Here is a 25,652-nt window from a genome sequence, read left to right as displayed (position 1 = left end):
CATCCAAATTGGAAAAGAGGAAGTAAAACTGTCCTTATTTGCAGACGACATGATATTATACATACAAAACCCTAGAGATTCCATCACAAAGCTACTAGACTTAATACATGAATTTGGCAATGTAGCAGGATACAAAATTAACCCCAAGAAATCTGAGGCATTTCTATACACCAATAGTGAACTTTCAGAAAGAGAGATTATAAAAACAATCCCGTTTACCATTGCACCGAAAAAACTAAGCTACCTAGGAATAAACTTAACTAAAGAGGTAAAAGACCTCTACTCAGAAAACTACAGGACGTTGAAAAAAGACATAGAGGAAGACATAAACAGATGGAAGAACATACCGTGTTCATGGATTGGTAGAATCAACATCATTAAAATGTCCATACTACCCAAAGCAATCTATAAATTCAACGCACTTCCCATTAAAGTACCAACAGCATACTTCAGAGATCTAGAACGAACTTTCCAAAAATTCATCTGGAATAAAAAAAGACCCCGAATAGCTGCAGCAATCCTGAAAAAGAACAAAGTAGGTGGGATCTCAATACCAGATATCAAGTTGTATTACAAAGCCACTGTTCTCAAAACTGCCTGGTACTGGCACAAGAATAGGCATATAGATCAATGGAATAGAATAGAGAGCCCAGAAATCGGCCCGAACCAATATGCTCAATTAATATTTGACAAAGGAGGCAAGAACATACAATGGAGCCAAGATAGTCTCTTCAATAAATGGTGTTGGGAAAATTGGACAGATATATGCAAGAAAATGAAACTAGACCACCAACTTACACCATACACAAAAATAAACTCAAAATGGATAAAGGACTTAAATGTACGACAGGATACCATAAAAATTCTAGAAGAATCCAAAGGCAAGAAAATCTCAGACATATGCCGAAGCAATTTCTTCACTGATACAGCTCCTAGGGCACTTGAAACTAAAGAAAAAATGAACAAATGGGACTACATCAAAATAAAAAGCTTCTGCACAGCAAAAGAAACCATCAACAAAACAACGAGAAAACCCACTGTGTGGGAAAACATATTTGCCAATGACATATCTGATAAGGGCCTAATCTCCAAAATTTATAGGGAACTCATACAACTTAACAAAAGAAAGATAAACAATCCAATCAAAAAATGGGCAAAGGACCTAAATAGACACCTTTCAAAAGAGGACATTCAGAAAGCCAAGAGACATATGAAAACATGCTCAAAGTCACTAATCATCCGAGAGATGCAAATCAAAACAGCAATGAGGTACCATCTCACACCTGTCAGACTGGCTATCATCAACAAATCAACAAACGACAAGTGCTGGAGAGGATGTGGAGAAAAAGGAACACTTGTGCACTGCTGGTGGGAATGCAGACTGGTGCAGCCACTATGGAAGACAGTATGGAGTTTCCTTAAAAAACTGAAAATGGAACTCCCATTTGACCCTGTGATCCCACTTCTAGGAATATATCCCAAGAAACCAGAAACACCAATCAGAAAGGATATATGCACCCCTATGTTCATAGCAGCACAATTCACCATAGCTAAGATCTGGAAACAGCCTAAGTGCCCATCAGTAGATGAATGGATTAGAAAACTGTGGTACATCTACACGATGGAATACTATGCTGCTATAAAAAGGAAGGAACTCTTACCATTTGCAACGTCATGGATGGAACTGGAGAGCATTATGCTAAGTGAAATAAGCCAGTCAATAAAGGAAAAATACCACATGATCTCACTCATTCGTGGACAATAGAGACCATTATAAACTTTTGAACAATAATAGATACAGAGGCAGAGCTGCCTCAAACAGATTGTCGAGCTGCAGCGGGAAGGCTGGGGAGGGTTGGGGGGCAGGAGGTAGGGGGGTAAGAGATCAACTAAAGGACTTGTATGCATGCATATAAGCATAACCAATGGACATAAGACACTGGGTGAAAAAAAAAAAAAAAGAACTTACTATGCACAGAACGATATGCTAGAAAAATTTTGTACTTGATGTGTTATCAAGACCTTACACAGATGTATTGTAACCTCACAAAGATTACTTAAAATTAGAATCTTTATGCCCATCTGAACATCTCTAAATTTTTCCATAAACATTGAAAACAGAATTTATTATGGTTAGTGATTTTTACAAAGACATATATTTTCCAATATATTTACTTAAACTATCTACTCTTTCTCAATAATTTTATACAAGCCTTATATGCACATTACGTTTTTATCTTACATAGTTTGGCTATTTTTAATGCAAATGATTAAGTTACTATTTAAGATTTAGGTAATGCTTATTCAGTCATATTTGAAATGAAAGTGGAATTTTGTTGTATACTTGTCTTTTAATTATATTAATTTTTCAAAGCTTCTAATAGTGTTTGGCTCATAGAAGCCTCCTGAATATTTTACTCAACCATCTCAAAAACAAAACATTATGGTAATATCACATTCAGCCTTGTGGTCATAATTGCTGCACAAACTTACTTTAACAGAAACTTTTTGCCCTTGCTTTCTCTCCACATAGAAAGAAGGCTAATTGCAGAGCAGATATAGATTAGTGAATAAATACAATTGCATTGTATGCAGTAGATTTATGTAATAAATCTCCTTGAACTTTTACATAGTGACAAAGGGTAGAAAGTAAAATGGGCCAGTGCAGAACAATGGCTTTCTCTTTAACTATAGATTAGTGAAATATATTTGAGCTTGTTGGAATAATCCTTATCCCAGCTTTAGTAAATCAGAAGGATTCTTTCCCTTTCTTTAATTTTCCAGGTATAAGTTTCAAGGTTTAACAAGCACAATGAAGTGAAATGTGCCACAGAAGTTAGAAGTTATGTGCCACAGAATTGTGTTTGGAGGAAAGTAATAAATGGTGGTCCCATAGTCTTTCGGTTTCTGTTGCTTATGAATTTCTCAGCATTTTGTAGGCCCAAAGAGTCTGATTCAATTTTCACGGCTCATTTCGCTAGTACATCGATACATGTGTTTTTTTATATTCAGAGAATACACACACACAATAGTTTCAGTTTACAATTAAATTAACAACATCTATTTAGAATAAAACCTTTTTTTTCTTCATTTGAGTTAAGTACTTAAGTAGATAAATACATTTATCTTTTTGAGAAAATATTATTGGTGACAGTTTCTGAAAACTATTCCAGTCAAAAAAAAAATGACGTCTTTTCTCTCATAAATGTTTTTAATAAATTTTCATTGTTGAAAATATTACATATGTCCCTCCCCACCCCTGCCATCTCCCCCCGCCTCCCTCACCCCAAAAACTTTACTACCCTATTGTTTGTGTCTATGGGTTAGAGTTCAGTTATGTTGTTCATTCAATTCCACATATGAGTGAGAATTTTATTCAGCTACAAGAATTGGTCACAGTTTGTTTTCCTCAGACTTTTAGAAATATGTGTATATTCTTCCTATCTTTCACTATTGTAGATGAGAAGTCTGTTTACATCTATTTGCAGGTCTTTTAAGTAAAAACAAGTTTTCTTTCTCTGGAAGTTTTGTAACGCACAAAAATTCTTACTAACAGGTATACAATTTTAAATATTATTTTCTATAAAGAAGTAAGGTCTTTAAAATAATCTCGGAAAAACCATCAGAATTTATTTCAAATTTAAATTTTGGATAAATATTTTGTTTTTTCTGCTAGTAGTCTTTTAGCAAAAAAACCCCACAACTACTTGTAAATTTCTATTAATATATTTCTATTAATGTAATAACGCAAAAACTATATGAATAAATTCAAGAGAAATAGTGAAACTAAAATGTAATGAAAAAATAAAATAAGAATTGATCACTTAATCTCCAATAAATTAGAATATAATTTTGGATGATAAGGTGAAGACTCATTTTTCTTTAATTGATGTTTATTCAATGGAAGTTATTATATTCTAGATACTATTAAAACTCTGAAGCAATACTGAAGCACATAAAGCAAGATTTTTTTATCTCAATGTTTAACACCCAATTGAGAAGAGATAGACAATAATCACATTAACAACGCCAACAGAAAAAAGATGTTTTCAGATAAAAATAAATAATTGGGAGCCGTCATTGAAGAGGAATTTTGTCATATATAGGCATACTGATATTTAGAGGTTATATTATTTCTGACACAAATGAAGTATAATGGAAATTTGCTAGAGGACAACAAATAAAATACCCTTGAAAATAAAAATTAAAAACATGTGTTTTTGTGGATGAAACAATATGCTGATTTTTTAAAATATTTTTTTTATGTCTTGAGCAATAAAAACTCTATTAGTTACCTTAATTAAAAAAGAAGCAGAAGTACTATAACTATTTCAATTATGATCTCATGGTCTTTTGTTCAAATTACATACAGACAAACATCCTCCTTAAAAATACACCCTGGCTGGATGTGTTAGTATGATTGCTATTATAGAGATTTGGATAAATATTGCAAAATTCAGGCGACATTAATTCATAAAACTTAGTCTTTGTTACATGATTTTAGTAACATTGTCTGGGGTTGAGTGGTGGGATGGCTTAAATACCTCTGCCTATTATGATTATGATTTACAGCCTATGTTGTGAAAAAAGTAATGGATAATTTAAGTGAAATTATTCTCAATAAAAAACCATAAGTATAGTAAATTTTTTATAACTTTTATAATATAGCATCCGCACAAATAGATGTATTTCTATTATGTGTTTCAGTTAAAAAATAAATTTAAAGGCCAAAATTTAAAGGTAATAATTTTGCAACTGTTAGTCTGAAGTGTAATTTAAAAAATAGATGTTTATTTTATTACCTCCGAGTCAGAATTATAATGGATGGAATTAAGTAGGTATCATGTCTATCACTAATTAGGTCTTGGCTATTACTTATTTGGAAATGTTGGGTATTTACTAACTGCAAGAGTTTGAATATGAGATTTGATCAGAAGGACATTGGGACTTCCCACTGCATCACTGCTGTCATCCAGATAACAGGGACATGAGCATGGCTTCGACCACCTGCCTGAAAACAAAATGGGGCCAATTGGCACGCGTACAATGTAGGCATTTTCAAGTTCATTAGGAACGAGCTGGCAAGCAGCAGCGATTTTCCCTGATAAAAATCCCTTGATCTTTTCAGAGGAAATGTCCTTTGACTATATCTAGGAGCTCAAATGGACCACAACCCACTACAGTATATCAAGTCTCTATACAATCTTACTACTGTTTAAGTGCAGCATTTTCATTACATCTAATTTAGTTAATTACACTTTACCTACCTAAAGTCTCATGGCAGTTTTCATTGGATGCAACATTTAATTGCCTTGCTCCAAAGAGGCATTATTGTGAGCTATTAAACTACTACTGTTCGTAGTTTCAGAATGGTTGTTCTCATTCTTGCTTGGAATAGATTCCTGGGTCAGTGTCTTTGAATCCATTTAAGAGAATGGGAAATGTATGTATCCAGTTCAATATAATGTGTCAATTATGATGTATACTAAATCTTGAAATGTTTTATCTATCACATTTTTATCCATTAGTGTAATGTAAATTCCAGTTCAGTATTTTAATCTTAATTTGGAACATAAGTGGATGGTGTACTACACTAGTATATGTGTATGGGAAAATAACTGCAATAAGTGAACAAAGAATTATATAAAAATGAGAGTTCATTAGTAGATTATAACACTGAAATTATGCAGAATGTATAATAATGGTAAATCTGACACAGATATATTTATTACTTGGCAATGGCAATTAAGAATTAATTGGACACACTTCATATAAATGATGGTAATTTTACTTCTACATTGAATTAGAAACAACTTATTTTTAGAGTCAGGTATAGAGGAGAAAAAATTGAACTATACATAAAAACAAAATAGTTCTAAGATCACTCATAAAACCCATTAACTTAGGCTGATGTAGCAAATGGTCTTCTCCACCCCTTAGCAGGTAGTGTGTAGGAACATAGAAACAGGGAGTGCCTACGTTTTGGAAGTCTGGATCACAAACTGATGCTCTGCCTCCTTCTGTCAAGCTCCCACCACACCAGAGAGTATGAATCAGCCACTGTTCCTCTTACCACCACTGACCCAGTGATGGCGAACCTTTTGAGCTCGGCGTGTCAGCATTTTGAAAAACCCTAACTTAACTCTGGTGCCGTGTCACATATAGATATTTTTTGACATGTGCAACCATAGTAAAACAAAGACTTATATTTTTGATATTTATTTTCTATATTTAAATGCCATTTAACAAAGAAAAATCAACCAAAAAATGAGTTTGCGTGTCACCTCTGACATGCGTGTCATAGGTTCGCCATCACTGGACTAAGCACTATTTTCTTGCTGCTTGGGACACAGGCTTCCATAAACACAGTGAAAAGAAGATGTCAACTTCAGAAATTAAGGAGTAGGTGGCATTTTGTTTGGGGTTAAGTAGCTGCCCTATTAGGTATACCTATGACAGGATGAGTAGGGCATTTTCTGCTGTTCCAACTCTAAATGCCATATTTGATATGTCAACTAATATAACAAATGTAACAACCAATCATCTTTCCTTCCATAGCAGCCCTACCTTCTCTCATTAATTCTTGCAAATTAATGTGAAAACATCTATACCAGCATTCAGACAATTAGACATTTCTCTTCCTTTAACCTTATATATTACCACATTTATGAAACTACAAGACCTCCTCAGATCTTATAGCATGAAGAAATCATTGTTTTCTCTGAATCTTTTTTATTTGCATGTTTCATAACATTTGGAAATCTTTGTCATGTACTATCTGTGCATACTAGTAAGTTGCATGTCTCTTTCTAGGTTATAAAGTTTCACAGGCCAAGTACTTCCTCATTTCTACTAATCATCAGTGAATTGTATTAATAAATAAATGATGTATACCCATGTAAAATCTAGTTCAGATTATTTAACTATCATCCAAACCATGGACTAAATTCTAAGGCTATATTTGGCAATAGACTACTGGTTTTTGAAATGTATATGACCACCATTTTTTAAAAACCAAGTTTCTCTTTCCAAATATCATTGGAATCAGAAATTATTGGCATTTTACAAGGTAAAGAAGTTCACTCAAAGAATCTTATTTTATTAATACTTTTTTTGGGTAAGTAGGGATAAGATTATAGTCAAAAGCAAATGATTTAGGTCAAAACTCAAACTGAGGAATCTTTTCAAACCAAACCTTTTCCTTGGGCACTCTGCCATGTATTGTTCTCTTTCTTCCTCCCGGGCTAACTTAGGTTAGGTTTCCTGGAAAACTGACTCTGAGATGGAGACTGTTATGCAGTAATTATGTTGGGGAGTGCTTTCTGAAAAAGGAAAAACTTGGCAAAGAGAGTAATTGAACTGTAATTCAGTCCAATAAAGGTCTCAGCTTACCCAAAATCCTTCTTGAACTGGGATATCTCTTTAGAGTTGCCCTAAACTAAAGGAACAGGAAAGAGATTTTGTGCTTTCAGTTCGGTCATTCCAAAGATAGGCATAGCCTGAAGGACAGAGCTCTTTTTCAGCAGGAAGCAGTCAGCAACCTAGGAACCACCCTGAAGCTGAAGAAACAGGGCCTAGCTTCTGAAGCAGTGATCTGGTAGCACATACACTGCATGGCTTTCTCACCACCTCCATAAATCCACCCCCTGTCTTCACTTCCACCTCTTCCAGATTGTTGAAACCTGGGTTTACCTGCATCTTCAATTCCACAGGGGAAAAGGAACTCTGTCTTTCACCACAGTAGGTCTCAACACTCCCTTAAATTGGGAATGCCATTTATGAAGGTGATAACAGTTATAACAAGCCCTTTGTCTAACAACACCCTTGGTGGGTGGTGCCGATTACATGTAAGAAATTACATTTTCTCTTTTAGATACAGAAGTCTTCACAAACTAGAATTTTGTTTATTTTAAAACTGTATTAAGCATATTTTTTCCTTTGAATATACACATGAAACTAACTTGTAAAAATAAGTAATGAATCTTAAACCTGTATCTTTTGCATATCACTGGGAAAGGGGTCTGGATATTGAAAGAGGGTCTCTAGGATAGCAATGAGACTCAGGAAGGTAGGAGTTAGGGATTTTTATATGATCAGCAAAGCCAAAATCCTAAAATAACAGAAGCTTATTTGTGTGAAAATTACATTTCTGGAAGCCTAAGTGTTTATCTATATTTATGTAATTAAAAATTCGGAAAGAGAAATTCCAAATCAGTTTTTAGCAAAGTGAAATTGTAGAGGAAAATTACTTATTGAACTAGATAATGACTCCTAGTATTAAGCTAGTTCCAGCAGTATGCACATTAAGCATTTCTACATAAAAGCAGAAAGCTAAAGAATGCCTCAGATGATTGCTTTTCACAAAATATCAGATAAAAATGGGTCTGGAAATACCAAGGCATAAATTTAGGCAGTGGCCTCCATACATATGTGGCCTAGTAACATCATTTCTTGAACTAAACACTGTCTTCCGTGGTGAGTTAGGCAGATTCTAATTCGTCTCTTCAACTGGATGAGCTAAATCACGTCTTGAGATAAATTTGCTCTTGGTTACCTGCACAGTTTCTGTCCATCTCTTTTTCCAAATTTGTTGTGTATCTTTTTTTTCTTCAGCTAGTAAGCTAATTTAATCCTGCATATTTTAATGTGACAGTCAGCACAACTGTGTAATATGAGGTCCCTTAAGTAGACCAATCCTACCCTTTTGTGGATGTACTCATACTTGCTTTTTCTTTGTGAAACACAGCCTTTGCTTTCCTATTCCTTGATATCACATTGAACACCCAAGAGTAAACTTTTAGTCCCAACCATCTGGCTCTTACTGCCTAACAAACAACAAACCACACTTTTTCTTTGATTCTCTTTTATGGTTAGAAATATTTTTTAAAGTTTGTACATATAGCAATATGTCATGTAGATCTTATCACAATAATATAAATTGCAACCTATACTAATAAAAGGGTAATAATATGCTAATTAGACCAGGAGACCTTCCTTTTACATAAATTGTCTTTCAGGGACTGTGCCCAGACATTTTGACTCTTTGCTTCCAGATCCATTTCTCATTCTAGTTTTATTCTGCTCTATATTGGGACAGAGAATCAGGCTGACACATGAAAGTTGGGTTTCACAAGTCCCTTTGTGAGCTGGCTTTTAGCTGGATTCATCCAATGAGAAACATTCACAAGGTAATGTATGGCAAAAAAATTTATTGTTCATTTTTATCTATTACCACTTTTTATTACCATTTTATTTCCAAAAGGCAAGGTCTTGGGGAGCTACCCTAAATTGTTCAATAATTGCTTCTTGCTTTGTTTTATGTTTCCACATTTCTAACATTTCATTAGAGATCATAATCTCTTGTGTGCCTCAAATATCATGGAAGGGAAAATTGTCCTCACTTTCTTGAATCCCTTAAACTTTTGCCAAAGAATCCAGTCACAAGTTGCACATACCACGAACAGCCGTAACCTTTTAAACAAACCAACAAAGAGTGCAGAGTGAGTTTAAGTACCCATGACACTCATTAAAGAGCATTCTGCTTGCAAAGACTGTAAATCTCTTAACAATTAGAGTCTGACTCTTCCATTTGGAGCTTCTGGCAAAGGCTACCATCAAGGTGCCCTGTGACATACTTGTCTCTTTCTAGTCCACATTGAATGGGAAAGAGGTTCCCTCTCTGTGAACAAAGGTACAGTTTTGTTGTACGACTTCCAGATGGAGAGGAGCCAGCAAGTATGCTTAGCTGGTATTTTTGACTTTCACAGCAGGCACCAGAGCAGTTCTTTCAAGGAACAGATCCAAATGCCATTAAACTGGTTATAGGCATTTATCCTCACTTAATAACACACAAAGTATCTGTGTTAGAATAGTGATATACTACAAAACAAGAGAGGTGAATATATCTTATTAACATTGTTTTCCTGCAGATCTGTTCTTTTTGGGGATAAATATGTCTACAGAAAATATGATCATGCTAAAAAGGCAATGTTTAAATCAATTACTAGAAGATAATGGCATGTTCCTTTTTATTTTTAATACAAATAAAAATTTGTAGGGCAGTGCCTGACTTTTAATTCCACCTCAGTAGAAATCGACTCACGTACAAATCTGGCTTGTTGATTGAGTTGTTTCATTAACAATATGAAATGAGACAAGGGAAACACATGGGAAAACAGTGAGATTTAGAAGCAAAGAGTAAATTCAAAGAGATGATTTGAAGGTTATATAGTAAAAGTTCAGTTTCTCCCACTAATTAGGGCTGTTGGGACTATTACAATGTTTAGCTTCTAGGTCAAATTACATTTAGTTGCTTATTCTGTAACAAAGTGAAAAACTAAAGTTAATAACTCTGTTACAATACAATTATTTTCCCTTGGAAATCTGTCATTAATATTTTTCCTCCTTTTTAATTTTATTTTATTTGGGCAAACAGAAAAGCAGATGGTTTAAAGTTAAAGTAACTTAAACTATAATATTTCCATATTTTAAATTTCTGATGTAAATGCTAACTGTACATTAATGATCTATATATATAAAGCTTAATATGCAAAGTGTCCCCTCAGGAGTTCGACTGGGAGACTGGGAGTTCGATCGCTCACTATGACGTGCGCTGACCACCAGGGGGTGGTGTGGAATGAAGGAAGCCCCTGGCTGGCAGCCGGCAGCTGGGGAAGGGAGGCCCCGGCAGGTAGCTGGAAGGCTCCAATTGGCCCTGATCGCCAGCCCGGTCTAGGGGCCCTACCTGTGCATGAATTTCATGCACTGAGCCTCTATTTAATATATAATTAAATTACCAGTCATAAATTCTTCTACATTCAAAAGTTCTTTATTAAACAGAAATAGGGTCTAAGAGAACCAAACCCAAAATTGTTTTACCTAACTAATAATTTTACATTCCAGAGTAGATACTATAGCAGAATGGCTTCACTGATTATGATCATTGAAAATTATTTTGATTACACTATACATGTGTCTATTATTTTGATGGAGATTGTACATTCCCAATTTCCCAGTCATTCTATTTCTTTTGTTATCTCACGCTTTCATTGTATCAGTGAACAGACAGACAGAAGAGGACATAAAAATACATAAATATGAAGTTTAACAAATTATGTTAAAGCAAACATCCAGGTAACAACCTCTTGGGTTAAAATATTGTCAGAATTCCAGATTTCACCCAGAGTCCTTGAGAAATCTGAACACTGTCCCCACCTGATAGAGATAATCATAGTATGCCTTTTTGGTAATTACTTCCTTTAACCATCAAAATATGCATCCTTATACAATGTAGCTTGGTTTTGCCTATTTAAAACTTTATAAAATAGAACTGTACGATACGTAATCTTTGTGCATCTGTCTTCCTTTCCCCAACACTTACTGATGTGTTTTACACCTTTTTCTGTTGGGTTGATTTTATATATATATATATATATATATATATATATATATATATATATTAACCTCTGGATGCTTTACTGATTCTGTACATAGATTCATTGACTAGTATATGTATCACAAATATTTTTGTTTGCTCTTTCATTTGTGCTGTTTACTTTATGATATATTTTTGATAAACAGTTATTTATTGTATATTAATGGTTTTATCATACAGCAAAAGAAATCCTTGTTAATGTAATAAGGCAATAAAGTTAAATAAAATGTATACAGATTGTGAAAGAACCACAATTAAGTACATTGAGTCTCAAATATTTCCAAAACTGAAAAACCTTTCTGTGCTAATTGACTTTGTAACACTAAAAATGTATTGCATAATTAGCATTAAGCAGAAGTGAATTCAAATTAATTGTATTTTAAAGGACTATAGACTGCTTCCATGACGTTCCTAGCACCAGGAGACTTGTTAAAAACTATTTAATAGCCAACATGACATGAGATCTTCTGTCAATTCAGAAGAGATATAGAGAATACCAATTTGTTAAAAGTAAAATTTGTATTTCAAAATAGCTTTATTTTTTATCAGTACATCAGAACAATTCAGCTTAGTGAAGTCTGAAAATAAGATTATCTCTGTCAAAATTATGAATTTTATTGCTTGAAGTTTTCAAAGTTCTTTACATAAATTATTTCAATGATTATTATAACTCTGTTTTCTCTATTGTAATTGTAACCTAATCTCACCAGATTATTTTACTTAAAAAATAAAATTTAGAGAAACTATTATGAATTTCTCTGCTCATAATTTAAAATTATTTTCAGCTGCTAAAATGAAAATAATCTCATTTCTATAAAATTATTCTGATATATACATATTCTTTATATATGTAACATATATATAATCTTGTCTAATAGGCTTGATCCAATTACCAGCCAACTCAAATTTAGAAAGAAAAAACACATAAACACTAAAAATACAATTCTAAAAATAACTGTGTTTTTACTCAACTAAGAGTACCTGAGTAATAACCTTTGCATAATTGTCACTTGCACACACTGTACATCCAAAAGTCTGAGCAAAGATTTATATTAATAAAACTGTTTTGTACTTCTCTAATAAAATGAGAAATCATAAATATTGAGCAGTTTATATGTCAAATGTTATCCTAAGCACTTCAGGAGCATTAACTTATTCCTAACAACAATAAAATTCATTAATCCATGTTAGTTTTCTGCTGGTATGTAGTTAAATGAAAAAATGCATAATGGATAATTTTTCATGGTGTTACCATCATTATATAGTGACTAGAAGCCTGGTGCACAAATTTGTGCACCAGTGGGGTCCCTTGGACTGGCCTGCGGGATCAGGCTGAAACCAGCTCTTCAACATCCCCTGAGGGGTCCTGGATTGTGAGAGGGTGCAGGCCAGGACAAGAGACCTCACTGGTGCACAATCAGGGCCAGGGAGGGACACGTGAGGTTGGCCAGCGGGGAGAGACTGCAGGAGGGCTCCAGGGCATGTCCAGCCCATCTCGCTCAGTCCTGATTGGCTGGACCCCAGTAGCAAGCTAACCTATCAGTTGGAGCATCTGCCCTCTGGTGGTCAGTGCACATCATAGCGAGCAGTTGAGTGGCCTTAGCATATCATTAGCCTATTATGCTTTGATTGGTTGAACAGACGACTGGACACTTAACATATTAGGCTTTTATTATATGGGGTTATTATGTGCCTCGATCATTAAAATATTAATATTTTATTTACTGCTTACTCCAAGACTGACAGTATAGTGAAGGAAGTGTTAATAATTTGAATATATCCTATACTGAGAAGAAAGATGTTTGCAAATATAAAGTACTTCTCATGTAATGCTACTGAATTTATTTCTAAAGGCAATCAGCAAACTAAATCAAGAGTTAAGTTAGAGATTAACTATTGATTATTTTTATTTTGTTTTGTTTTGTGAACTACTGTTACACAAAGCCATACTCTTGGTATAAAAAAGGAAAGAGGTTTATTCAAATTGCCAGCAATTCAAGAAGATGGGGAGTCATGTCCTCAGAAAAACTGATCTTAAGATGTCTTTGCAGGTGCAGGCTTTTATAAGGATAGAGAAGTAAAACAACAAAAAAATTCAGGGGAGAGGCTGTGGATTTACAGGCAATGTTCTTGCTGCTCCCTATATGGATCCTCATGGTCAGTGTCCTTGAGTTGGCCATCTGGTTGAATTCCCATGTCTGGGTGCTTGGCATTAGCCAAGGCCTTGAAAGTCATGCTGCTCTTTAGGTTCACTCACACAGGAATGAAAATTGCTGATTCTAGCAAGATACACTTAGAAAAGAAACTTTCAACATGTAAACTCTATCTTCAAGTGAACAATATTTATATAAGTACTAGAGGCCTGGTGCACGAATTCGTGCACCAGTGGGGTCCCTCAGCCTGACCTGCAGGATCAGGCTTAAACCAGCTCTCTAACATCCTCCGAAGGGTCCAGGATTGCAAAAGGGTGCAGGCCAGGCCAAGGGACACCACTGATGCATAATCGGGACTGGCGAGGGATGCGAGAGGTTGGCTAGCCAGGGAGAGACTGTAGGAGGGCCCACAGGGCATGTCTGGCCCATCTCACTCAGTCCTGATCGGCTGGACCCCAGCCGCAAGCTAACCTACCAGTTGGAGCATCTGCCCCCTGGTGGTCAGTGCACATCATAGTGAGTGGTTGAGTGGCCTTAGCATATCATTAGCATATTATGCTTTGATTGGTTGAATGGCTGACTGAACGACCGGGCACTTAGCATATTAGGCTTTTATTATAGAAGATAGTGTATTCATTCCCTGTTACACTAATTATGTAAATAGTCTAATAATTGGCAAAGCCCTAGAACTTTTAAAGATGTAGGTATGGGAGATTAGAATATGCCATCTTAAAATATGCCATTTTAGCATAAGGATAATTTTGAACTGAAGATAATTAAGAAACAGTTGACACCAAAGAGAGCTCTCTGCCCTCTCCTCATTTACCTCTCATTTACCTAAATACAAGACACTTAACATCCCAGAGTTTACTGAGAAGAATCTATATAACTGTACTGAAACACTCTTATCTACCATTAGTTCTCCCCCTACCCCATATTCACCTTTCCAGTTTTCCACTTCTGAAACCTAAATCCCAAAGCATTCTGTGAACAATAAACATGAAGTCCTTCAACAAATAAAATGTTTAGCTGTACTTAAACCAGATTTTTCCAAAATTATTTGGGATGGCAGGTGTCTTTTAAGGAATTTATTTTTCACTAGAATATTTGAGATATGCAGAAATTATTAAAAATCCTTTTAGCATTAATAGAAATTCCCTGCTTCAGTGTCATATAATTAAAAAATAAGCACATGCATTGAACTTTGGAACTAATCACATATTATTATGAATTTTTAAGTACATAGGACCCAGAGGGCATAAATTCAGTTCTTAGCCACAGATTCCAACAGATTACATACTATTGACCACCATATAAACAATAGTAGGAAAATATAGTCAAATACTAAAGCTATTTACTTAGTTATTCTATGAAATAAAGTAAAATTTAAAATATAAGATATGTTGACAAAGAAAATCTAAAATCAGTAACAGTAAAAAAATAAAAGAAAAGAAAGAAAGAATCCCAAAACCTTGCTAAATATTTTGAAAATCAACCAGCATTCACAATGAATTTTACTTCTTTGTCAAAGGGAACAATAACACATTACAGTGATATTTCAGGCTGCTTGGCTTTTGCATAATGTATGGCATAGTAGAATTCATTAGTGTGCATTCTTTGCCAATGAATGGGACAGTTTCCCATTGTGTAGTGGTGTAAAGGAAGCCTGAACAACTGGAAATAAAGAATGAAGAAAAATGGAATGAATTTGTATAAAACATTTATCAAAACAATACCACGAAAATTATGTTTCAACTTTTAAAATATCTATGAGTTGAATTTTCTTTTCAGCCAATATAGGACATGTATGATACAGTAATCCTGATCATCAACTCAAAATTACTTTAATGTATCCTTAATACCAGTGAACAGAGAATTCATTTTTAATGACATAAAATTAAGAATAATTTCTGTCAAAATATTTTTCAAGTATGAACAATGAATTAAGACTCTAAAAGTAACTCTACAAATATGAAAACTTGATATTTAAAAAGTAAAAAGTCTAATGTTAAAGTGTGATTAGTTCCCTAATTTGTACGTTTCATTGTAATAGGTCATAAAAGCAGAGAACTGACATTTGGGACACATAGGTGTTTTAGTCAAGTAAGTTTGATGCTCACTTTAAACAGATTTCCCATTAGGTTTGGAATAGTGCTTAATGTTATATATTGCTAATGTAGCTCTGTTCCTATATTGCCATTTGTACATACTGCCGGAGTCCATTCATTGTCTTTACTAGCTAAGTTTAGACAGAGACCCCCCCAAAAAGGCTAGTAACCTTTGAAGTTCTAGTAAAGGTCAGAACTGCGAACTACCCAGTTAATCCTATATAATAAAAGGCTAATATGCAAATTGTCTCCTCGGGAGTTCAACCAACCAGGAGTTAGACCGTTTGTTATGACATGTGCTGACCACCAGAGGTCGGTGCAGAACGTAGGAACAGGGGGAGAAGTGGAACAGAGCAAGGCCTGGGTTGGCAGCCAGCAGCCAGGGGAAGGAAGGCCCTGATCGACCCTGATTGCTGGCCAGGCCTAGGGATCCTACTCGTGCACAAATGTTGTGCACCAGGCCTCTAGTTTAAGTAATAATAGTTGAAGCATCTCCACCTTAGTTCACTTAATTCCTTAGGTACTTATGTAGATCTTTGTTGATTATTGTTGATCAGATACTCCTGGAGATCTGTTGATGAGCTAATCAGATACTCTGCCTATTCCTGAAAATTGTCTGCTGATGTGTGTCATTAAAACCTCCTTACCCTAAGGGCTACTCCAGATGAATAAAAGCTTGGTGAGACCTGAGCACAGAGAGGAAGTCTTTCCGGACTTGACCGCCTGGTCCCCCGGTATTGCAAAATTATCTCGTGTCTCTTTCTTTCATTTGTTGTGCGGCTCTTCTTTCAGATACCGAACTCTACTCCACGCGGGTCGTGGAAGGAATTACTCAGCACATACGAATTCAAGGTTATGGATTCTTATGAAGTCCCAAGAGAAAAATTTCTCTACAATATTCCTCCCACAAGGAGTACTTATTTTCCCATTGATATTAACATCCATTACCATGTAATAAAAACAAGCACTCATTCAATTTTTTTCCTAAAATCAATATGGTGAAATATAAATGTTGATACTTTTAAATGATATATCTGTTAGTTTTTTTCATTCTACTTTGAATATGAATGGTTTTTACCAAACCACTAGTTGATTCTACATAGCATTGTGAAAAATACAAATCTTAAATTCAGTGACATAAAAATGCTTTTTAAAACATTTTTGACTTAGTTCATACTGCATTTTAAAATTTTTATCCTCAAAGCAAGATCTTTACTCTTCTTTCTTTTTTTATTTACTGGCATATGGTAATGTTTGTTTCCTCTTGAGAAAATATACTTTATTACTATAAATTGAATTTATGGTATAAAGTTTTCACGACTCATAAATTTGATCATTCCTAAAAGATAGTAAATATTACTCAACTAATTACTAAAGTAATTTTTAAATGATTGATTTTATAAATTCTAATTCAATGTGATTCAAATTCAAACTCTATCATCATTTGTGAAACAATGAAGTTTGATTGCTATAGGCTGAATATACTAGTAAGTGCATAAAGTTTACAACAAATGAATCTTAAGGCAGGTCAACTATGGAACAGCAGAAACTTAATTCTTTTCTTATTTTGGAAGATAAAAACTTACTTTTAAGTATAACTGCAATTACTCATAGTCATAAGTAGGCATGAAATCATAACAGGGTCTCATTAAATTAAAAAATCACCCCTAAAGAGTCTTAGAAAATGCAAAGACTTCGAAAAGGAAGTTAATGAAAGACAAAAAGTACAATAAAAATAAAGTTATGGACATGACACTAATGCAATGATATTCAACCATTTTTATCTCATGGAACACATAAACTAAAATTCTGTGGCACTCCAAAAATATGTTATATATTTTTGCCAATCTGACAAAAAATGATCGGTATAATTTTCATTGATTTACAAAAAAAAGAAAAGGAAAAAAAATGAGAGAGAGAGAAATTACCTAGCTTTTTGCTCCAAAGTGACTTTTTAAAAAGTCAGGTGCCTATACTTGTATATAAGATTTCTGGTACCAAAATTTAACCAACCAGACACAACCTTATATGTTATTACCAATAATATGCAACCCTATTATCTGACCTATCTATTTATGGTTTAAGGCAGAGCATTTACACCCGAGGCTATTGTTGTGTTGGCTGTTGTCATATTTTTATTTTACAATCTAAGGCAGTGGTTCTCAACCTGTGGGTCGCGATCCCTTTGGCGGTCGAACGACCCTTTCACAGGGGTCGCCTAAATACATCCTGCATATCAGATATTTACATTACGATTCATAACAGTAGCAAAATTACAGTTATGAAGTAGCAACGAAAATAATTTTATGGTTGGGGATCACCACAACTTGAGGAACTGTATTAAGGGTCGAGGCATTAGGAAGGTTGAGAACCACTGAAAGGGAAAAGAGGTCAGAGCCCCTAACTAAATAGTCAGCTATTGCATGTTTTTAAAATTCTTGTGGTACATCAGTGTGCCTGCCTTGACACACCAGTTGAAAATCGCTGCCCTAAAGGCATACACACTTTAGAATTGGAAAGAACAAAGAGATGATTCAATCTTAGTCTACGTGACATAAAGAAGTGATGTTCAAATTCAGATCTTGCAATTCCAAGTCCTTTCCCATTTTGAGTAATGACTCCATTCTGCCATATTGAGATGAGTTTGAAATCAGTATTTTAATTCCATCTACTGGAGTAGAGAATTTGTATTAAAAGTATATTTAGAACAATATATAGCAGAATCAGCCTGCACATCAGAATTTTATGACACTTTCTACTCATTTCAACCACCTCATTCAACTTTTAGAACATTTTAAAGATCCATGATGACAATGTTGTCCAAAATATTTTCGAGTATTTACCTCTCCATTATCAGTTAAATAAATGATCCTTATGTACAAGCCTCCATTTCTCTGTGTCACTGCCATATACAAGTTCCCTCAATCAATTAAAGTTTGACATCCAGGTCATAGTCTTCCTCTCTACTCTGTATCCTGCCATCATTTTGAACGTTTATTCAACAATTGAGCTTTGGAATTCCACCTCCTCCTGAATCCTAGTCATCTTCTAAGTCCCATTTCAGCCACACACTTGCATGTGCATATCATAGACATTATTACTTCTTAGGAATTAAAAAAAAAAACACAACTTTTAAAATAAATGTAGACTTCCAATTCTCTGATTAAGAAAAACAAACAAACAAACAAACAACAACAACAAAAACCCTGCATTCCTAGATTGCTCATTCAATTGCTTTCAATATCAGGAGCAAGATCTGTTAACATGTGAGTGCCCTCCAGGGTCTTCCCTTCCCAATCCACATCTCTCATCCATAAGATAATTTTAATTTGCCTGCCTGAGATTGATGAAGGTTTGAAGACTTGGTTAGAATGCTGATTAGAACTAACTTTATTTTAAACTTTTGTTCCCTATTGTGGTAGATGATGTGACTGTTCTCAGTTATTTAGTTCTCATTCCCTGTAAAAATAGTATAAAACTCTCCCTATTACCATGCGATTTACAATGTTTTGTTATGAAAGGAGTATTCGTCCCACCCCACTGTCAGATTTAGCTGTGTGTCTTGCTCAGGCTAATGTAATGTGAATACAGATTCTGAGCAGAAGGCTTAACTATCTTTACGTGTTTCCATCAGTGTTCTTGCTCTTTAATTTTGCCAAAAGGACAACGTGCTCCAGTTTGAGGTTGCTCCCCAGCTTGAATCCTAGAATGAAAAGATAAATGGAGCAGAGCTATAAAGGTAGCAAGAAATAAATCATTATTGCAGTAAGTGAGGCAGGTAATGCATAAAGGTCACAGAGAAACTGAAGTGCTAATCAGACGGTCAGAGAGAATTAGGCTGTTTTGGCATATGAGATGGCCCTAAGCAGAGTGAGGGGGACCAAATACTGAGGAGAAAATAAAGCATTAAAAGCATTTTTAAAATGTAGTGCTCTGAGTTTTATAGGATGATTTACAAGGCAGGTGAATGAATTGGAATTTTTAACATTTATTTTGGTTGCTGAATGGTGTTCTTGAAATGTGAGACTATGCACAGTTTAAATAATGTGCCCCAGGCTTCTATCGAGAGTACATAAAAACAGCAAACATTTACTGAGTGTCCATCACTTTAAAATTAGGAATTAATGAAATGCTTGCATAATTTACTCTACTAGTAATGTAGTACCAATAGAAAAATGAGGTTTAGTGAAGACTTGCCCAAAGAAACATTCGAATAAGCAGCACTTCTTCAATTTGAACTCAGGCTTATTTTCTTAATGCTCTTCCATCTTAAATAGTTCCTCCCATGTAAAGCACCATATCCTCCACCTTTCCTCCCATTATCTGAAGTTGGCTTCCATGACCGAGTAGTTAATTTCCTCATTTCCCTTCAATATGTCTGGGTCCTCATTCTCGTTCTCTTTCGAAGGTTTCTCTTGCTTTATATGACCTTTAAATGTTGTCATATGTAGGAGCTCTAGCTTATGCAAGCTTTCTCATTCTAGACATTCTACTATGAAGTAACACTGTTACTCATCCTGTATCTCTAGCCCAGTCCTAAATCTGTGGCTTCTCCCTCCAGACTCAGCACATTACATGAAAACAAACATTCAACCTAGTTCCCCAACCAAAATTCTAAAAAAAAGCATACATTATTTTTATATATTATCATTTTAAAACATTTCACCATTTATCCGACTTTACTGGTTCAACTACTTTAATCTCTCTTGCATCCAATTCCATGGCAATCACAGTAGTCAGAAACGACTGCTGGTTACTTTTCTGCTTCTATATGTTCTCCTCTATAGTCTATTCTTTACAATAAAACCAGAGCAATTATTGTTTCATTAATAGATTGTTATGGTTTTTTCATGTTATACTTCATTGAGATAAAATTGACAAAACGTTGCATAAATTTAAAGTGTATGATGTGTTCGTTTGGCACACATATCTTTCCATATGATTTCTACAGCAGCGTTAGCTAACACATATAGCATGTCATATAATATCATGACATTTATGTACTGAGAACTTTTAAAATCTAGTCTCCTAGAAACTTGGAAAGGTGTAATACAGTATTGTTGACTATAATCACTGTGTTGTGTATTAGATATCCTCCTAGATTTATTTATCTGTAGTTGCAAGTTTGTACCATTGACATCTCTCCAATTCCTCTACCCTCAACCCCTGGTCACACCATTCTACTCTTTGTTTTAGCAAGTTCAGTGTTGTTTAGATGCCCATATAAATGATATCATACAGTTTAGATGCCCATATAAATGATATCATACTCTGTCTGACCTAATGTCTAATGTCCTCACATTCCATCCATGTGGTTGCTTATTGGGTCTTTCACAATCTGGGCCCTGAAAACATCCCTGCCTCCTTTCTCTATATCCTTCTGAAAGGAGAGCCTTGAGTAATCCTGTGTATCTTCCAGTTTCTCAAATGTGCTCTCCCCACTCTCTGAGCTTTTTCACTTACAGTTGCTCCCTCTTTTTTTTTTTTTTTTTTGGAAACGAAGGCAAAATTTATTAACAGAAAATAATAATTTGAGGAGTCCTGTTCACAGACGAGGACCACAGCGACCCCCCTTCCTGCGGGTGCTGTCGGAGGGGATGGGAGTGACATCCTCAATCCGTCCGACCAAGCGGGCAAGGGCTCTTAGAGCTGACTGGGCCCCGGTCCAGGGGTCTTGGTCCTATTTCCTCCTGTGAAGAGCAGTGATGCCCAGCTCCTTGCACCTCTGGGCCACATCCTGGGCAGCCAACATGGCAGCATAAGGAGAGGACTCACCTCGGTCAGCCTTCACCTTCATCCCACCAGTCACATGGCAGATGGTTTCCTTGCCAGAAAGATCAGTAACATGGACAAAAGCGTCATTGAAGGATGCAACGATGTGGCAGACCCAAATACGTTTTCTCCTTCAGCCACCTGAGGTCCGAGGCTGATGACCTGTTCTTCCTTCTTTTCCTTCCCCTTGCGAGGTGCCATTTCTGCGGATCTCATCCAGACTCCAACACTGGACTGTTCCCTCTTTTTGTAACACCCTTTTCTCACTTTACTCTTTTGACCTTCCTAAATCTCATTGCCTCGAATTCTGAAGTGTCACTTCCCAAGGAAGCCTTGATGACCTACCTCTAGACAAGCTTAGCCTCCCACCTATGTATTACGATATTATTCTGTGGTTTCACTATTATAACTTTCATCATATTTTATTTCTAGTCAATAAATATTTAATGAATTAATGCCATGTTTAATTAAATAATATTTAAATGAATAATTACATACCCATAAACTTGTATATAAGGTCAAGGACATAGAGACTGTAATAGAAAAGCAAGATAAAATTGAAAGTGCTCTTTTATGACTATCTCTACTAAAAAGTCTACAGCACTGATATCAGCAAATGGATGAAAATAATTATTAATTTAAAGGCATTAAGAGCTCTAAATCTGGATTTTAGAGGTCACTGATAGAAAAGTTTGATATTTTAGTACATAACAATATATTTGCCTAGCATCAGCAACATAGATGTCATTTTTTAAGTATATAAAAACTGGAGACATCACCAAGATAGTGAAGGAAATAAGGAAAGTGGTATAAGGCAGGTACCACCCAAAAGGACATGTTTGCAGAATTGTGCAATATTCACACAGTAATTCTAGGCTGCTTGGGATAAATCAGTGTTAGACAAAGAAGTTAATTTCTCATAATTAGGTGGGTTTAAATATTTTACCCACCTAATTTTGAATCTTTGGCCCTACTAATATCCCTATTTTTGTGTGTGTGTAGCATAGTGAAAAGTCTAAATGGAGTTACATTGAGGAGCCATCCTCTGTGAGTAATTTTCCTTAATTAACCCATTCTGGACCTTGGATAAGAACATTAGAATATATTATCAAATTTTATATTAAAATAGGCAGATCTATTACTAGAGATAAGATCATCTTCCCCTTTAGGGAGCTATTAAATATACTAGTAAACCCCAGCTTTTAAAAATTTTATATCAGTACTAGTGGTCTGGTGCACGGATTCGTCCACATTGAAAGGGAAATAATTAGAAGAAATATTTTAATATTGCTATTTTCTCTTTCTCCCTCAGTGCACCTCCACTGCTGCCCGCAGCCATCACTACATCACTGACACCTGCCATGTTCCGCACCACCCGCTGGTGGTCAACACACGTCATAGTCTCTCAGTCAAACTCCCGGTCCAACCACTGCCTGAAGGGGCAATTTGCATATTAAGCTTTTATAATATCCTATATAATAAATAGGTAATATGTAAATTGACCCTCACACCTTCACAAGATGGCTGCTACAATCAGACCAGCAGGGAGGTTAGTGAGGGACAACCAAACAACTGAACAAGCAGGCTGTGTGGGGCGACCAGGCCAGCAGGGGCATTAGTGAGAGATGACCAAATGACTGAACAGTAGGCTGCATGGAGCGACCAGACCAGCAGAGGGGGTGCAGTTGGGGGCAACCTGGCTGGCAGGGGGGGTAGTTGGGAGCGATTAGGATGGTAGGGGGGCAGTGAGGGGTGACTAGGCTGGCAGAGGGGGGCAGTTAGGGGCAACCAGGCCAGCAGGGGGGCGCAGTTAGGGTCTATCAGGCTGGCACACAGAGTTAGTTAGATGCAACCAGGCAGGCAGGTGAATGATTAAAAGCCAGTAGTCTAGGACTGTGAGAGGGATGTCTGACTGCCATTTTAGGCCCGATCCTTGGGATCGGGCCTAAACCGGCAGTCAGACATCCCCCAAGGGGTACCAGTTTGGAGAGGGTGCAGTCTGGGCTGAGGGCTGCCCCCCCACCATGCATGTATTTTGTGCACTAGCCTCCAGTGGGATTTTTAAATATTGTCACCTACTAGTACAAGGCAATCACTTTACTGAATTGAGTTTTCAGGATCTACAAAAAGATATTTGGGAACAGTATTATTAGGGCTTGCAATAAACAACTAAATGAGGAAAAATGCACATCTACCTTTAGATAGGGTGTTAACTCTGCAATTGGGTTAATTTTATGTGTTTCTTAACAACACATGTTATACTTCATTGAGATAAAATTCTTCTATAGAGTAAACTGAAATAAACCAAAGAACAAGGGTTTAATACTCATTTTCCCTAAGATTCTAACACTGTTACTTAAGTTTTCTATGTTTTAATGTCTAAATATGTAAAATAAGATTCTAAATGAGATGAATAGCTATCATTTTAATTATTCCATGAAATACTTCATTAATAGTGTGATTTGCTCATCTACTCTCCCTAATTTAACATGTATCCCATTTCATGAACAATATACTATATTATCTTTAAAGTTCCCTCCAGGTCTAAAGTAATCAATGATTCTTCTCCCTAATGATAAATGGGAAATCTATAATACAAGTGTAATATGCTAATTAGACTGGATAGCTGAACGGCCTTCTGGATGTCATTCCGGATGGCCTTCCAGACAAAGCTGTGGTGGCGGCAGGGGCCAAGGCAGAGATGATTAGGGGTGATTGGGCAGGCAGGTGAGCAGTTAGGGGCAATCAGGCAGTCAGGCAGGTGAGAGGTTAGGGGTGATCAGGCAGTCAGGCAGGTGAGAGGTTAGGAGTCAGCAGTCCCAGATTGCAAGAGGATGTCTGCCTGGCAGTTTAGGCCCGATCTCACAGGAATCCCTGCGGGATTGGGCTTAAACTGACAACAGTCAGACATCCCCCAAGGGATCCCAGATTTCGAGAGGGTAACTGTCATGCACCAGGCCTCTAGTATTAATATAAATACAAGTAATACATATACAACTCCTACTTAGGAGATATCAAAATGTTCTAAAATAAGAACTTGCAGCATTACTGAGATAGAGACACCTGAATCTATAGAAAATAAGCAAAAAACAAAGAGAAAAAAGACCACTATACAGGGATAAAAAAGAGAACCAGATTACAGGGAAACAAAAATAAAATGCAAGGAAAACAAATGCTAAGTTCAAAATAAGTAAATTCATCAGAATTTAATTTGAAATATTCTGTTGCAAACACCCCTCCCAATAGACTCCAGCCTATTCCAGAAGTATCTCTGTAGTCTTGATTGTTGAATTTATAAAAAAGCATTGGTTGGAGATAATGAGAATAAAGGTGAGGATGATGATAGTAACAATAAGAAGTTAAAAGAAAAGGGACAGAATAAAGAGAAAATGGGAGCCTTTGAATTTTCTAAAAATTAATGCCTTGTCTGCTATATGCAGATTAGTAAAGCCCATGCTTAAAAAACAAATGGGAGAAAATACCAACTTCAATTTTATGTAAGTCAAGCCCCTCAGGAGTGGAGTTTCAGGTAGAGATTGTGTGGAAATGAAAATACAGTAGCAGAGTCCTTGAAGAGGTGACAAATGACTTCACATCAGATGGAGACCCAGTCTGTGTAAGAAAATATGCTCTGACCTTTTAGATCAGAGCACTGACTGCTGGGAATAGAAAGGAGGGCTTTGAAAGAGCACAGGAGAATAGGTGGAAGGACTCCTTGCAGACAATTGGAGTAATTTGAAAATGGACTACCTATTAATCAATATTATATTAATGTGAAATTCTTTTGGGATGATGATGTTAGTGTCATTGTGTAAGAAAATGCCATCTTCCTAGGACAGAGGTATCCAAGTTTTTCTGTAAATGGACAGATGAAAATGTTTACAGTAGTGCATGTCCCATGTACAACTACTCAAGTCTGCTGTTATAGCATGAAAGAAGACATGGACAATACATAAATGTATGTAAAGCTTCATTCCAATAAAATTATATACAAGGTGCCTCGTTAGCGCAGTAGGTAGCGTGTCAGTCTCATAAAATTATATACAAATACAGATGGTGGGCCAGATTTGGCCTATGGATCATAGCTTGCTAAAGCTGACTTATTTAGGAAGGAAGTATCATATCTCCAAAATATTTCTCAATGATTCTCTCAGCCTTCACAACACACACACACGCACACACACA

At 35.8% G+C, this 25,652-nt stretch overlaps 1 pseudogene; it reads right to left on the bottom strand.

Moving 5' to 3' along the window:
• Positions 1-21,208: 21,208 nt before the first annotated feature.
• Positions 21,209-21,695, bottom strand: LOC132227373 (small ribosomal subunit protein uS11-like; annotated as a pseudogene).
• Between the last annotated feature and the right edge of the window lie 3,957 nt (positions 21,696-25,652).

The sequence above is a fragment of the Myotis daubentonii genome, chromosome 1 (genome assembly GCF_963259705.1).
Source record: "Myotis daubentonii chromosome 1, mMyoDau2.1, whole genome shotgun sequence".
In the NCBI taxonomy this organism is placed as follows: domain Eukaryota; kingdom Metazoa; phylum Chordata; class Mammalia; order Chiroptera; family Vespertilionidae; genus Myotis; species Myotis daubentonii.
The sequence above is the reverse complement of the archived record's forward strand: the minus strand, read 5'-3'. Positions and strand labels throughout refer to the sequence as shown.